A 15,803-nucleotide genomic window follows, 5' to 3' on the forward strand; every position below is an offset into this window, starting at 1 on the left:
ATTAATCCGTTGCGCAGAATAACAGAATAACAGATCAACCACACACCTCAGACTATCAATCCTGATATTAAGATGCTTGCTGTTCTCATTTCTGCTACTTCTCATTACTTTCGTCTTCATTCGATTTATTCTCAGACCATACTCTGCACTCATTAGATTGTTCATTCTTTTCAGAATATCATGTAATTGTTCTTCACTGCCACTGAGGACAGCAATATTATCAGCGAATCGTATCATTGATATCCATTCACTTTGAATTTAATTTCCATTCCTCTACCTTTCGTTTTTTTGCATCATTGCTTCTTTGACGTACAGACTGAACAGTACGGCGATAGATTACACCCTTTTTAATCCGATCACTTCGTTCTTGGTAGTCCACTCTTATTATTCCCTCTTGACTCTTTTATGTATTATATATTAACCGTCTCTCCCTATAGCTTACTCCTATTTTCCTCAGAATTTCGAAAATGTTGCACCATTTTACATTGTCGAACGCTGTGTCCATGTCGACAAATCCTATGAACGTCCGTTGATTTTACTTTAGTCTTTCTTCCATTACCAACCGCAAGGTCAGAATTGTCTCTCTCGTGCCTTTACCTTCTCTAAAGCTAAACTAATCGTCATCTGGCACATCCTCAATTTTCTATTCCATTCTTCTGCACACTATTCCTGCCAGCCACTTGGATGGATGAGCTGTTAAGCTGATTGTACGATAGTTCTCGCACTTGTCAGCTCTTGCAGTCTACGGAATTATATGGATGATATTTTTGCAGAAGTCAGATGGTATGTCGCCAGACTCATACATTCTACACAAAAACGTGAATAGTCGTTTTGTTGCCAGAATTTTAGAAATTCTGAGGGAATGTTTCCTATCCGTTCTGCCTTATTTGATCATAACTCCTCCAAAGCTCTTTCAAATTCTGATTCAAATACTGGTTCCCGTATCTCTTTTAAATCGATTCCTGTTTCCTCTTCTATCACATAAGACAAATTTTCCCCCTCATAGAGGCATTCAGTGTATTTTTTCCACCTATCCGCTATCCTCTACATTTAGCAGTGGCATTCCAGCTGCACTCTTAATGTTACCACCCTTGCTTTTAACGTCACCTGTGTTGTTGTTGTGGTCTTCAGTCCAGAGACTGGTTTGATGCAGCTCTGCATGCTACTTTATCCTGCGCAAGCTTCTTCATTTCCCAGTATCTACTGCAACCTACATCCTTCTGAATCTGCTAAGTGTAATCATCTCTTGTCTCCCTCTACGATTTTTACCCTCCACGCTGCCCTCCAAAACAAAATTGGTAATCCCACGATGCCTCAGAACATATATGACCAACCGATCCCTTCTTCTAGTCAAGTTGTGCCACAAATTTCTCCTCAGTTCTATTCAATACTTCCTCATTAGTTATTTGATTGACCCATCTAATCTTCAGCATTCTTCTGTAGCATCACATTTCGAATGCTTCTATTCTCTTTTTGTCTAAACTATTTATTGTCCATGTTTCACTTCCATACATGGCTACACTCCATACAAATACTTTCAGAAACTACTTCCTGACACTTAAATCTATACTCGATGTTAACAAATTTCTCTTCTTCAGAAATGCTTTCCTTGCCATTGCCAGTCTAGATTTTATATCCTCTCTACTTCGACCATCATCAGTTAATTTGCTCCTCAAATGGCAAAACTCCTTTACTACTTTAAGTGTCTCATTTCCTAATCTAATTCCCTCAGTATCACCCGACTTAATTCGACTACATTCCATCATCCTCGTTTTGCTTTTGTTGATGTTCATCTTATATCCTCCTTTCAAGACACTATCCATTCCGTTCAACTGCTGTTCCAAGTCCTTTCCTGTCTCTGAGAGAATTAGAATGTCATCGGCGAGCCTCAAAGTTTTTATTTCTTCTCCATGGATTTTAATACCTACTCCGAATTTTTCATTTGTTTCCTTCCCTGCTTGCTCAATTTACAGATTGAATAACATCGGGGAGAGACTACAACCCTGTCTTACTCCCTTCCCAACCACTGCATCCCTTACATGTTCCTCGACTCTTATAACTGCCATCTGCTTTCTGTACAAATTGTAAATAGCCTTTGGCTCCCTGTATTTTACCCATGCTACCTTCAGAATTTGAAAGAGAGGATTCCAGTCAACATTGTCAAAAGCTATCTCTAAGTCTAAAAATGCTAGAAACGTAGGCTTGCCTTTCCTTCATCTTTCCTCTAAGATAAGTCGTAGAGTCAGTATTGCCTCACGTGTTCTCATATTTCTACGGAATCCTAACTGATCTTCCCTGAGGTCGGCTTCTACCAGATTTTCCATTAGTCTGTAAAGAATTCGTGTTAGTATTTCCCAGCCGTGACTTATTAAACAGTTAGTTCGGTAATTTTCACATCTGTCAACACCTGCTTTCTTTGGGATTGGAAGTATTATACAGTGCCACCTCTATCCTTCGGTAATCCAAGCTTGTGCTTCGTCTGTATGACCTCATTGTTGACAGAACGTTAAATACTAGTATCTTCCTTCTCCTCCTCCAATTCTGTTAAATGATGATGACGCTATGTGATATAAATATGCAGCATCTCTGTGTTCTTCACAGCGATCATTCAATACCTCACTGTGTTCGTGTCCCGTATGTAACCTACCTGGCTTTCTAATAGCGCTAAACACGAACTATACTAATGCGCTCTGGGGGCCGTTCTAAAAGTCCCAGGGAATTGCAGTTCTAATCACTTACATGCCTGCCGATGATATGTCTGTGTACGAAGACACACTGACATCCAACCGTGTCTTCTGGGTGCTTCATTTCTTTCGCCAGGCAGTCTATAAGCAGAGCTAGAGGGCGGAGACTGCGCGACTTGAGGCACAGCCGATGAACTGGAGGGCCATCCATCAGCCGCTCTGCCGAGGCGCTCCGAGTTGCAGCGCCAGCGACTTAAGCTGTGTCGCAGCTCGGCTTGCGAACAGCTCAACGTCAGCCCGGCTACGGACTCAGCGCACAAGCTGGGGAAGCGTCGCCTTCCCTGGCGAACGGGCGGCGCACCGCTGCCTCTTCCGGCCGTCGCAACCATTGTGCCGAAGGCATCCAGGGGAGGGTAAGGGGACTGTCAAATAACATTTTAATAATAGCGTTTATATCTACGTATTTCCACGTTTTGCGATAATTTTCAGAAGATAAAGTACCATGAAAACAGCCTAGAAATCGCAAAAAATTCTATAAATTTACGTACAAGCTATGTTAAATACGATAATATTCAGTTTCTGACCATATAAAAAGCACTCCGTCATCGGCCACAAGTGGCCCATCGGGACCATCCGACCGCCGTGTCATCCTGAGATGAGGATGCGGATAGGAGGGGCGTGTGGTCAGCACACCGCTCTCCCGGTCGTTACAATGGTTTTCTTTGACCGGAGCCACTAGGTCGAGTAGCTCCTCAATTGGCATCACGAGGCTGAGTGCACCCCGAAAAATGGCAACAGCGCATGGCGGCCCAGATGGTCACCCATCCAAGTGCCAGCCACGCCCGACAGCGCTTAACTTCGGTGATCTCACGGGAACCGGTGTATCCACCGCGGCAAGGCCGTTGCCGCTGACCATATAAACTTGTGAATATTTGATTTCTTTTCGCTTTTTTTCCTTCTTTCTTTCCTTCTTTCTTTCCTTTGCTGTTCTTTTCTTTGCTGTTCTCTACTTTGCTGTTCTTTTCTTTTCCTTTCCTTTCTTTTCATTTTCTTTTCAGTAGTGTCAGTAATTTTCAGGTTATTAAAATATGGGAATTGTTTTAATTCTTGTCCATTTTTATTTCAAATTTGGTGTCAATTGCATCAGTTAAAGGTTGGTTCCCCAGTATGCGTTAAAACGTCCAAGTGATGCCATTAAATCATTTCCTTTGGCAAAATACACCTGCATGGTGTGCCTGGCAAAGGGTTCATAGAACTACCTTCCTACTAATTCTCTGTTATTCCATTCTCTAACAGTGGGTTGGGTTGGGTTGTTTGGGGAATGAGACCAGACAGCGAGGTCATCGGTATCATCGGATTAGGGAAAGACGGCGAGGTAAGTCGGTCGTACCCTTTGAAAGGAACCATCCCGCCATTTGCCTGGAGCGATTTAGGGAAATCACGGAAAACCTAAATCAGGATGGCCGGACGCGGGATTGAACCGTCGTCCTCCCCAATGCGAGTCCAGTGTTTAACCACTGCGCCACCTCGCTCGGTCTCTAACAGTGCAAGGAGAAAACGAACACCTACATATTTCGTGCGAGTTCTGATTTCCCTTACGTTATTATGATGAGCGTTCCTCCCTATGTAAGTCGACGTCAATCAAATATTTCCGCTTTCGGAGCAGAAAGTTGGTGATTGCAATTTCGTGAGAAGATTCCGGCGCAACGAAAAACGCTTTTTTTCCCTCTTTTTTAAGATGTCCACCCGAAACACTGTATCATGTGCGTCACAATCGCTCCACTATTTCTCTATAATACAAAACCAACTCCCCTGCTTTGGACTTTTTCGATGTACTACGTTAACTTAAGCAACCACCATCACCATGAAAAGCTAAGAAAGAAATTGCAAAATCTGTCTGTCTTCCATTCCGTGGCGAAGTGTCATATAAGCTTTCAAATCTTTTCATACCACCCAACATAAAAATATCCTTCCACACTGTCAATAAACTACAAAATAAAATTCTTCACAATAATAATTCCACTAGAGATTGGCGTAAAAATTCTGGTATACACGAACTCACATTCTTCTGTTCTTGCTTCTGCATAGGTTAAACAGGGAGATATTTAGCAACCCAGTACAAAGACCATACCGATGCACTTCACCGTAAACTTAAATAAATCCAGCTCCGCATCACATATTGCTCATCATGAACACTCTGTAGCTCATATCAGTAACACTCCTTCTGTGCTATACATAGCTGAGAAGGGAAGACAGATGGACGCCCTTGAACAGTTAGAGATTTACAAACTAAAATCTTCTCAAAAAATCCTCAATGAACAAACTAAATCAACGCAGAACTTTTTCTTCCCAAGACATCCCGGCTACAAAAATAAAAAAATGACAATAATAACACATTACCATCTTTCTGCATAAATTTTGTTCTCCTTGTAATGTAACAACTATGGTATTTTGTAACTTATAAAAAATTCTTAATTGCACATTTGTGTACCTTTTGTATAACTTTTTCCCAGGTTAGATTTATATTACCAATATAAAAACACTCCCGCAGCTAGCAAAATTTCCTTAAACATAATACACTGAAGAGTCAAAGAAACTGGTACACTTTCCTAATATCGTGTAGGACCCCTTCGAGCACGCAGAAGTTTTACAGCACGACATGGCATAGACTCGACGGATCTCTGAAGTAGTACTTCAGGGAACTGACTCCATGAATCCTGCAGGGCTGTCCATAAATCCGTAAGAGTATGAAGGGGTGGAGATCTCTTCTGAACAGTACGTTGCAAGGAATACCAGATATGCTGAATTATGTTCATGTTTAGGGAGTTGAGTTTAGTCGTCAGCGGAGTTATTTAAACACAAAAGAGTGTTCCTGAAGCCACTCTGTAGCAATTCTGGACGTATGGGGTATCGCATTGTCCTGCTGGAATTGCCCAAGTCTGTCGGAATGCACAATGGGCGTGAATGGATGTAGGTGATCTGACAGGATGCTTACGTAAGTGTCTTCTGTCAGAGTTGTATCTAGACGCATCAGAGATCCCACGTCACTCCATCTACACACGCCCCACACCACACCATCCATGGATTCATGAGGTTGTCTCCATACCCGTACACGCACATCTGCTCGATTCAATTTGAAGCGAGACTCGTCCGACTAGGCAACATGTTTCCAGTCATCAACAGTTCAAAAAATGGCTCTGAGCACTATGGGTCTCAACATCTTAGGTCATAAGTCCCCTAGAACTTAGAACTACTTAAACCTAACCAACCTAAGGACATCACACACACCCATGCCCGAGGCAGGATTCGAACCTGCGACCGTAGCAGTCCCGCGGTTCCGGACTGCAGCGCCAGAACCGCTAGACCACCGCGGCCGGCCATCAACAGTTCAATGCCGTGTTGACAGGCCCAGACGATGCGTAAAGCTTTGTGTCGTGCAGTCATCTAGAGTACAAGAATGGTCCTTCGACTCAAAAAGCCCATATCGATGGCGTTTCGTTGAATGGTTCGCACCTTGACACTTGTTGGCGGCCCTGCATTGAAATCTACAGCAATTTGCGGTTGGGTTGCACTTCTGTCACGCTGAATCATTCTCTTCAGTCACCGTTGGCCCCGTTCTTGCAGGATCGTTTTCCTGCCGCAGCAATGTCACAGGTTTGATGTTTCACCGGATTCCTGATATTCAAAAATGGCTCTGAGCACTATGGGACTTAACTACTGAGGTCATCAGTCCCCTAGAACTTAGAACTACTTAAACCTAACTAACCTAAGGACATCACACACATCCATGCCCGAGGCAGGATTCGAACCTGCGACCGTAGAGATCACGCGGCTCCAAACTGACGCGCTTAGAACCGCACGGCCACACCGGCCGGCGGGGATTCCTGATATTCACAGTGCACACGTAAAGTGGTCGTACGGCAAAATCCCCAATTCATCGCTACCTCGGAGATTTTGGGTCCCATCACTCGTGCGCCTGCTATAACACAAAGTCCAAACCCACTTAAATCTTGATAACCTGCTATTGTAGCAACAGTAACCGATCTATCAACTGCGCCAGACACTTGTTGTCTTATATAGGCGTATTTTGCCTGTTTACATATTTCTGTATTTGAATACGCATGCCTATACCAGTGTCTTTGGCGCTTCGGTGTATCTATACTATTAATATTTGTACTGTAATACAACGTATCTCATGCTAAAAACCATGATGTAGTAAAGTGTAATATGTGTCATATCCACATTCTTTGTAAAAACATCCAATGTTTACTTTCTGTGAATCAGTGTAACACCAAGTGCCGCTAAATGGTTCACATGGCTCTGAGCACTATGGGACTTAACATCTGAGTTCATCAGTCCCCTAGAATTTAGAACTATTTATACCTAACTAACCTAAGGACATCACACACATCCATGCCCGAGGCAGGATTCGAACCTGCGACCGTAGCGGTCGCTCGGCTCCAGACCGAAGCGCCTAGAACCGCTTGGCCACAGCGGCCGGCTGCCTCTAAATACTGTGTATTTGTGTATATAGCTTGATAACGTATATTACAGGAGCAGATGTGACATGGATACCAGAAGGCAGTGAGCGTACGTACATAAAACATAGCAAAATTCTATTTACTAAACGTTTCAACAGCGCTTACTAAATTTCCTTCATTTCCTCCAGCAGCATCATCGCGGCATCTAGCTACAGTTGGACCACAGCATGCATGATGTTCTTGTAACACCTCCATCTGGTGACGAGCCTACAGTTGCTCGAAAACATGTTTACGGTAGAAAAAATCGTATCAAAAAACTAAAACAGAAACTGGTTGCCTATTTATTACCAGATAAATCACCCGTTTCTCGTTTATTTTTGGTGGATTTTGTTCATGAAGTAATTGCTCGAAATCTTAAAATTATTTCGAGCAATTAGCGACTACAGTAATTTTCAGAGAATGCGTCTAGCACAGTTTAGGGTTATGTTTTATGCGTACGTCCGGGTTTAAACATGTATTTTCGCCAAAATATCGAGGTAAATTGAAGTCACCACCATCTGTAATTCTATGTGTCGGGTACGTATTTGAAATTAGACTCAAGTTTTCGTTGAATCTTTCAGCAATTGTGTCATCTGAGTTTGGAGTGGTAGTGGATTCAGTTATTATTTTATTCCGGTTGCCAAGAACGACCTTTAACGATACTAGCCCATAGGAACTCCCTACTTCACTTACGCTACACGATAAACTACTACTAATGGCATTCTTCTTCTTGTTTTGTGTTCTTTCGCCTTCTGATGGTGCACATATTGCGGTTATTGTCAAGTAACCTCTGTTGTGCTTTAATCTTGAAGGTATTATTCGTTCACTAATCAAAATACATGAGTGTTTTGGATGCTGAATATATTGGTGAAGAGTGGAGAATGTAGACCGTAGTGTTCAGAAGCCAATTTATGAAGCACTGGAAACAAGAATTAAAAGCTGTAATATAAGGAGAGGAGGAGGAGGAGATTAGTGTTTAACGTCCCACCGACAACGAGGTCATTAGAGACGGAGCACAAGCTCGGGTTAGGGAAGGATGGGGAAGGAAATCGGCCGTGCCCTTTCAAAGGAACTATCCCGGCATTTGCCTGAAGTGATATAGGGAAATCACTGAAAACCTAAATCAGGATGGCCGGACGCGGGATTGAACCGTCGTCCTTCCGAATGCGAGTCCAGTGTTGTAATATAAGGAGATTGAGCCGTTCGTGGCTCATGTTCCCGCCATCATGGATTTTACACCCTGTTTTTAACGTACTTCCACCTCACTACGTTTATTTAAATTACTACTGGCACTGAATTGCTGCTTTGCCTGATCGTGACCGGCGCTAGCAGAGCGTATCGATGTATCCCCTCCCGTAGTAACTTTGCTCGACTGCTATTACTTCCTGGTCGTTGTCTGTCATAAGAAGGTGCGGGTTGCGAGTTCGGGCTGGCAGTCAGTTGGGACGCGACTGGACCGCAGTCCAGACCTGACAGTCGGAGAGTTGTAGTGCGGCACTAGTGCAGTCGGGTTGGAGCAGTGAGGTCTGCGTCGACACGGCTCGCCCGACCATTGCCGTCACGCATCACTTGAGCCGGGCCACGGTCTTGCTGGATCGTCGGTTGGTCGTCTTACCGAACGACGCGTTTTGGCTCGCGAATCCTTAATGAGTCGGCTGTGTGTGTGTGTGTGTGTGTGTGTGTGTGTGTGTGAGTTTAGACTCCCGATTTGTCTTCGTGTGTGCTTACTTACTGTTCGGTATCGTTCAGGTCTTTGTGCAAGGGTTTGTCAAGTTGTGTGTGTAGTGGGCGTGATTTCCTTAGACAAGTTATTTTAAATGTTGTCGGCATACTGGCTCTGAGAGGTCGGTCGTCTCATCGGGCGATGTGTAACTGGTTCTCTGAGCGCTTCTGGGCCCCTTCCTTTACCATCTTGTGGAACTTGGGCCTTTCCTGGTGCAGGGATGTTACTTAGCCAATTGGCGTGTTTCCTCTGCATGGTTGGGTCCGAGCCAGTATTTCCTCCGTCGTGTGTCTGGAAGTGAGTGGGACACGCACCAGCAGTGCAGTCACGACGGAGCAGCAGTCGCGGACGGACCAGCGGGCAGTCGGTCGGTTGTTGCGGACCAGGGAAGTTATCTCCGCGCCGTTCAGTCGGCTGGGTCCGCTGGCGGTCCCTGGGCAGTGTTGGAGCGTGTGTGGAGCTGTCCGATTGCTACGAGCTTCGTGGATCACCCACCCAGGACGTCAAGTTGAGTAGTGGTTTCAACTATCCAAGCCACATCCACTCATGCTGTGTGGTTCGTTTCGGTGGTTTGCTATTGGTGAAGTTTTCCTGTGAGCAACACCGAGTGTTTCTATTGCTCGAATTTAGCCGCTATGCGGTCGAATTAACTGTATTGGTTGACTACAATTCAAGTGCACCAGCGGAATTTTCTGCCTTGTGGCCGTTAGTGTTCTGGTTACCTGCCCTGGCCACTAACGTAATTACAGACAGTATCCTTTCCTCACCTGTTGTCGCTGTCCAACATGGTGTTTAGTTTTGACAACTTAATACATATTTCATTGTGGATAATCACGTTCATAACATTTTGTGTTTGAGTTCTCGTGTACCGATTGGTGACAAGCAAGTCCTTTTGTCGGTAGGTCCGTGTCTGTCCCTTGGTTGGGTTACCGACGGATCAAGTGTAGCTGGGCTCACTACCTGTCTCACCCAAGTGAACGAGAGTAGACCGACCCCCGTGAGGCTTCTGAGTGCCATTGTCTTTATTGTCTTACTCACCAGTGGTTAATTGTCTGTTTACAATCTATTAGAGCCAAAGGTAAGAAAAATCTTGGTTTTTCTGTGTTTTATGTAATTAAATTTGAATTCCGGCAAGTGGATATTTGCTGAAAGGTTATTGCCATTGTGTTGTCTTTTCTTTTAGTCTGGTTTCTGCTACTTAAAACTTAAGGCTTATGGTTATTTTTTTTTTTTTTTGGAAAATTAATTGTGGGCTTACTTCCGTAGTTGCGGGGCTTCCCCACATCTTTTACGTTTAGCGCAATGTTTCCTAATATGGACCAAGTCACTTGTATTACATAAAAATTATTCCATTACTTATTGAAATCCACAATCATAATTTAACCAAAATCGTTCAAAAATTCACATAACTGAAATATGTATACAAAGTCACCAGAATTTCCATGATAGATACAACATTCTATACAGGGTGTTACAAAAAGGTACGGCCAAACTTTCAGGAAACATTCCTTACACACAAAGAAAGAAAATGTGTTATGTGGACATGTGTCCGGAAACGCATACTTTCCATGTTAGAGCTCATTTTATTACTTCTCTTCAAATCACATTAATCATGGAATGGAAACACACAGCAACAGAACGTACCAGCGTGACTTCAAACACTTTGTTACAGGATATGTTCAAAATGTCCTCCGTTAGCGAGGATACATGCATCCACCCTCCGTCGCATGGAATCCCTGATTCACTGATGCAGCCCTGGAGAATAGCGTATTGTATCACAGCCGTCCACAATACGAGCACGAAGAGTCTCTACATTTGGCACCGGGGTTGCGTGGACAAGAGCTTTCAAATGCCCCCATAAATGAAAGTCAAGAGGGTTGAGGTCAGGAGAGCGTGGAGGCCATGGAATTGGTCCGCCTCTACCAATCCATCGGTCACCGAATCTGTTGTTGAGAAGCGTACGAACACTTCGACTGAAATGTGCAGGAGCGCCATTGTGCGTGAACCAGATGTTGTGTCGTACTTGTAACGGCACATGTTCTAGCAGCACAGGTAGAGTATCCCGTATGAAATCATGATAACGTGCTCCATTGAGCGTAGGTGGAAGACCATGGGGCCCAATCAAGACATCATCAACAACGCCTGCCAAAACGTTCACAGAAAATCTGTGTTGATGATGTGATTGCACGATTGCGTGCGGATTCTCGTCAGCCCACACATGTTGATTGTGAAAATTTACAATTTGATCACGTTAGAATGAAGCCTCATCCGTAAAGAGAACATTTGCACTGAAATGAGGATTGACACATTGTTGGATGAACCATTCGCAGAAGTGTACCCGTGGAGGCCAATCAGCTGCCGATAGTGCCTGCACACGCTGTACATGGTACGAAAGCAACAGGTTCTCCCGTAGTACTCGCCATACAGTGACGTGGTCAACGTTACCTTGTACAGCAGCAACTTCTCTGACGCTGACATTAGGGTCATCGTCAACTGCACGAAGAATTGCCTCGTCCATTGCAGGTGTCCTCGTCGTCCTAGGTCTTCCCCAGTGGCGAGTCATAGGCTGGAATGATCCGTGCTCCCTAAGACGCCGATCAATTGCTTCGAACGTCTTCCTGTCGGGACACCTTCGTTCTGGAAATCTGTCTCGATACAAACGTACCGCGCCACGGCTATTGCCCCGTGTTAATCATACATCAAATGGGCATCTGCCAACTCCGCATTTGCAAACATTGCACTGACTGCAAAACCACGTTCGTGATGAACACTAACCTGCTGATACTACGAACTGATGTGCTTGATACTAGTACTGTAGAGCAATGAGTCGCATGTGAACACAAGCACCGAAGTCAACATTACCTTCCTTCAATTGGGCCAACTGGCGGTGAATCGAGGAAGTACAGTACATACTGACGAAACTAAAATGAGCTCTAAAATGGAAAGTAAGCGTTTCCGGACACTTGTCCACATAACATCTCTTCATTATTTGTGTGTGAGGAACGTTTCCTGAAAGTTTGGCCTTACCTTTTTGTAACACCCTGTATAAGCAATACTACAAAATGACATAGAAATTTCGATATTGATACAAAATAGGACGAAAATAGATGTTAATGCTCTCTGATATTATTACGATCCAGCCCTTTAAGTTTTGTGTGTTATGACCACCAGCTAATGGTAGGTCGATTGGTTGGCTGATATGGGGGAGAGGACCAAACAGCGAGGTCATCGGACCCGTCGCTTTCGAGAAGAATTGGGAATGAAGTCGGCCCTGCAGTTTCATGGGAATTGTTTTGATGGCAGAAGAGCCAACACCGTGTTACTAGTGGAGGCCGAAATGCACTCGTTTTAGCTCACGCAGGCTGGCGTGAGGGGGGAAGGACTATACTGACGTGAGGTCTGGAACATGACAAGGAATTAGAATTCAGAAAGCAGACGTAACTAGTTTGATACTTAACTTTAATCCATTAATGATGAACGTCGCTCTTGACGGTACATGATTCACAACATTATCTGTTCAGAACACATTCGTAGTAACTGAATATGGCGCCTTGCTAGGTCGTAGCAAATGACGTAGCTGAAGGCTATGCTAAACCGTCGTCTCTGCAAATGAGGGCGTATGTAGTCAGTGAACCATCGCTAGCAAAGTCGGGTGTACAACTGGGGCGAGTGCTAGGGAGTCTCTCTAGACTAGACCTGCCGTGTGGCGCCACTCGGTCTGCAATCACTGATAGTGGTGACACGCGGGTCCGACGTATACTAACGGACCGCGGCCGATTTAAGGGCTACCACCTAGTAAGTGTGGTATCTGGCGGTGACACCACAGTAATCATCCCGCCATTTTTCTGAAATGATTTAGTAAAATTGTGGTGTCACCGCCAGACACCAGACTTGCTAGGTGGTAGCCTTTAAATCGGCCGCGGTCCGTTAGTATACGTCGGAGCCGCGTGTCGCCACTATAAGTGATTGCAGACCGAGCGCCGCCACACGGTAGGTCTAGAGAGACTTCCTAGCACTCGCCCCGGTTGTACAACCGACTTTACTAGCGATGGTTCACTGACTAAATACGCTCTCATTTGCCGAGACGATAGTGAGCATAGCCTTCAGCTATGTCATTTGCTACAACCTAGCAAGGCGCCATTATCAGTTGCCACTGAAATTGTAAATAATGTACAGACAAGAGCTACGTTCAACATTAATGGATTAAAGTTAAGTATTCCACCATCTGCATCCGTTTTTCTAAGTTCTAATTTCCTTGTCCTGTTCCAGACCTCACGCCAGCCTGCGTGAGCTTAAATGCGTGCCTTTCGGCTTCCTCTAAATTTCGTGGATTGGTCTCCTGCCAATCCACAACATTTTGGCGACGAGGTCAAACTGGGTTCGTATCTATACTTCCCTTATTTACTTGTGTAATGGCTTCGCCACCATCTCCAGATGTACTGTCCGAATTTTATAGCTTACAGAATCAGCAGACGCAAGCCTTACTGGATGCCCTTGGACAGCTCATCTAGGGTCAACGTGCAATGCACACCGAAACGGCAGCCGCCGCTCCACCGCTAATGCAGCCACAACACGCTGTTGCACCAACTTTTCGACCTTTTGATGCTGCACTGGAAAGCTGGACGGAGTGGTCACGCCAATTTGGATTCCATCTCGCCGCCTACAGAATTCAAGATAATGAGCGGTAGCCTTTTTTGTTAGCATCCGTCGGCATCCAAACGTACCGTGTGATAGTCAAATTATTTCCCCAACGCGACGTAGCAACTCTGTCCTACGACGAAATTTTGTCTGCATTAGATGCACATTTGAAAGAATCAGTCAATGTAGTTGCAAAAAGGTATACCTTCTTTCGTACAAAACGTACGGCAGGTCAGACTAATCGGGAGTGGGTTGCAACCTTGCAAGGCCTTACTAGGGATTGTGCTTTTGAGTGTCAATGTGGACTCCCTTATTCAGATACTATGGTACGTGATGCAATTGCACAGAACGTTTCTGATGTTCGTATAAGGGAACAGATTTTTTGAAACTAGTCAATCCCTCCCTTCAACAAGTGATGGACATATTGGATCGGCAGGACACACTTGACTTTGCTCAGGAATCATTTGAAACTTCACCAGCCGTGTGTCACGTTAACCGGCCCGCCGGGAGAGCTGCACGGAGCAGTAAACATCCCTCGCGCTCGGCCGCGCAACGGCCGTCAGGCTCTCAGCCACGTGTGCCGCACAGGCAAGCAAATGCAGTGCTAAAATCTTGCCCGCAGTGTGCTACTAGACATTCGCTTGAGAATTGCCCGTCACGCCAGGCAATTTGCTTTTTCTGTAATAAAAAAGGACATGTTCAGAGTGTTTGCCAGAAAAAGCTCAAATCGGACACTCACAACCATTCCAGGCCCTTTGCTTCGCGCCGAATTCGAACCAAGGATACTCAGGCTCGTGAACCTTCGCCCATGGAAATTCATGTAGTTCATTCCACTCTGCCCAGTGCCAATCTCTCTAACAGTGACTGTGTTCGTCCCACAAAAAGTATGCGTCGACATCGCCGGAAATCCCGTCAAGTCGCAAGTGATTATGTACCAGTGTCAGTTCAAGTTGCACGAGACAGTCGCTCATGTCATCAGCACGACAATAAACTTTTTGTAGATTTGGACGGCAAAGTGATATCGTTCCAGCTCGATACCGGAGCTGCAGTTTCACTGATCAATCACGACACGTACAAACAGATGGGCACACCTCCATTGTGTGCTGCAAATGTTAAGTTAAGTAGTTATTCAGGACAAGCGATCCCTGTGTTAGGACAGTGCAGCCTTCTTGCAACACAAGGGACAAACAAAACTTGTCATTGTACGTCCTTCATTCTTCTTCTGCAGTGAACTTGTTTGGTTTCGATTTATTTCAGTTGTTTAACTTGTCTATAGTCAATCAGGTCCTATCAGTGAACCAGACTGTGCCTTCAGACAGTGTTTCTCGTCTATGTGAAGAATTTGCAGACATTTTTGCACCGGACCTTGGTTGTGCTAACAACTATACAGCACATTTGGAACTGCAAGTAAACGTGCAACCGAAATTTTTCAGAGCGCACAATGTTCCCCACGCATTGCGTGATGAGGTCGCAAAAACATTACACGATTTGGAATCACAAGGTGTAATTGAACGTGTGTAGACTTCTCTCTGGGCATCACCCCTAGTAATTTTGCCAAAACCTTCGGGAAAACTGAGACTTTGTGTGTACTTCAAGGCAACAGTGAATCCACAACTAGTGATTGCAACTTTTCCTTTACCCCGCCCGGAAGATCTTTTTGACAAACTATGCCCAGGTAAATATTTTTCGAAGTTGGACCTAGCAGATGCGTACTTGCAAATACCGGTGGACGAAGACTCCCAGCGCTTTTTGGTGGTTAACACGCATCTTGGTTTGTATCGATTCAAACGACTGCCATTCAGGTGTGCATCCGCCCCTGCATTGTTTCAGCAATATCTACAAACTGTTTGTGCGTCGGTCCCTACTGCAGCAAACTATCTGGACAATATTGTGATCTCCGGAAAGACGGAAGAAGAACATTTAGCCAATCTCAGAACATTATTTCAGGTCTTGCGACAAAATGGTCCTCGCTTGCGGAAGGACAACTGTGTGTGTTTTGCTCGTGACTTACCCTACCTGGGACATGTAATCAATGCCCAAGGCATACATCCCTGTCCCGAGCACCTCCGTGCCATACAAGACTTGCCTTCGCCGCAGACTTTGAAGCAGCTACAGAGTGTGCTGGGAAACATTAATTATTATCATCGCTATGTTCCCCATGTCTCTTCCATTTCAGCTCCGCTTCATCGCTTACGCCGTAAAGGTGTTCCGTTCGTCTGGACGAAGGAATGCGAACGC

At 44.8% G+C, this 15,803-nt stretch overlaps 1 long non-coding RNA gene and 1 pseudogene across 1 annotated transcript in view; both read right to left on the bottom strand.

Annotated features, from left to right (window-relative positions):
• The window catches only part of LOC126456515 (uncharacterized), an 845,506-nt gene that overhangs the window by 380,110 nt on the left and 449,593 nt on the right, over nucleotides 1–15,803 (bottom strand). The window lies entirely within an intron of this gene.
• Nucleotides 3,474–3,591, bottom strand: LOC126459419 (5S ribosomal RNA; annotated as a pseudogene).

This window comes from Schistocerca serialis, chromosome 2 (assembly GCF_023864345.2).
Source record: "Schistocerca serialis cubense isolate TAMUIC-IGC-003099 chromosome 2, iqSchSeri2.2, whole genome shotgun sequence".
NCBI lineage: Eukaryota > Metazoa > Arthropoda > Insecta > Orthoptera > Acrididae > Schistocerca > Schistocerca serialis.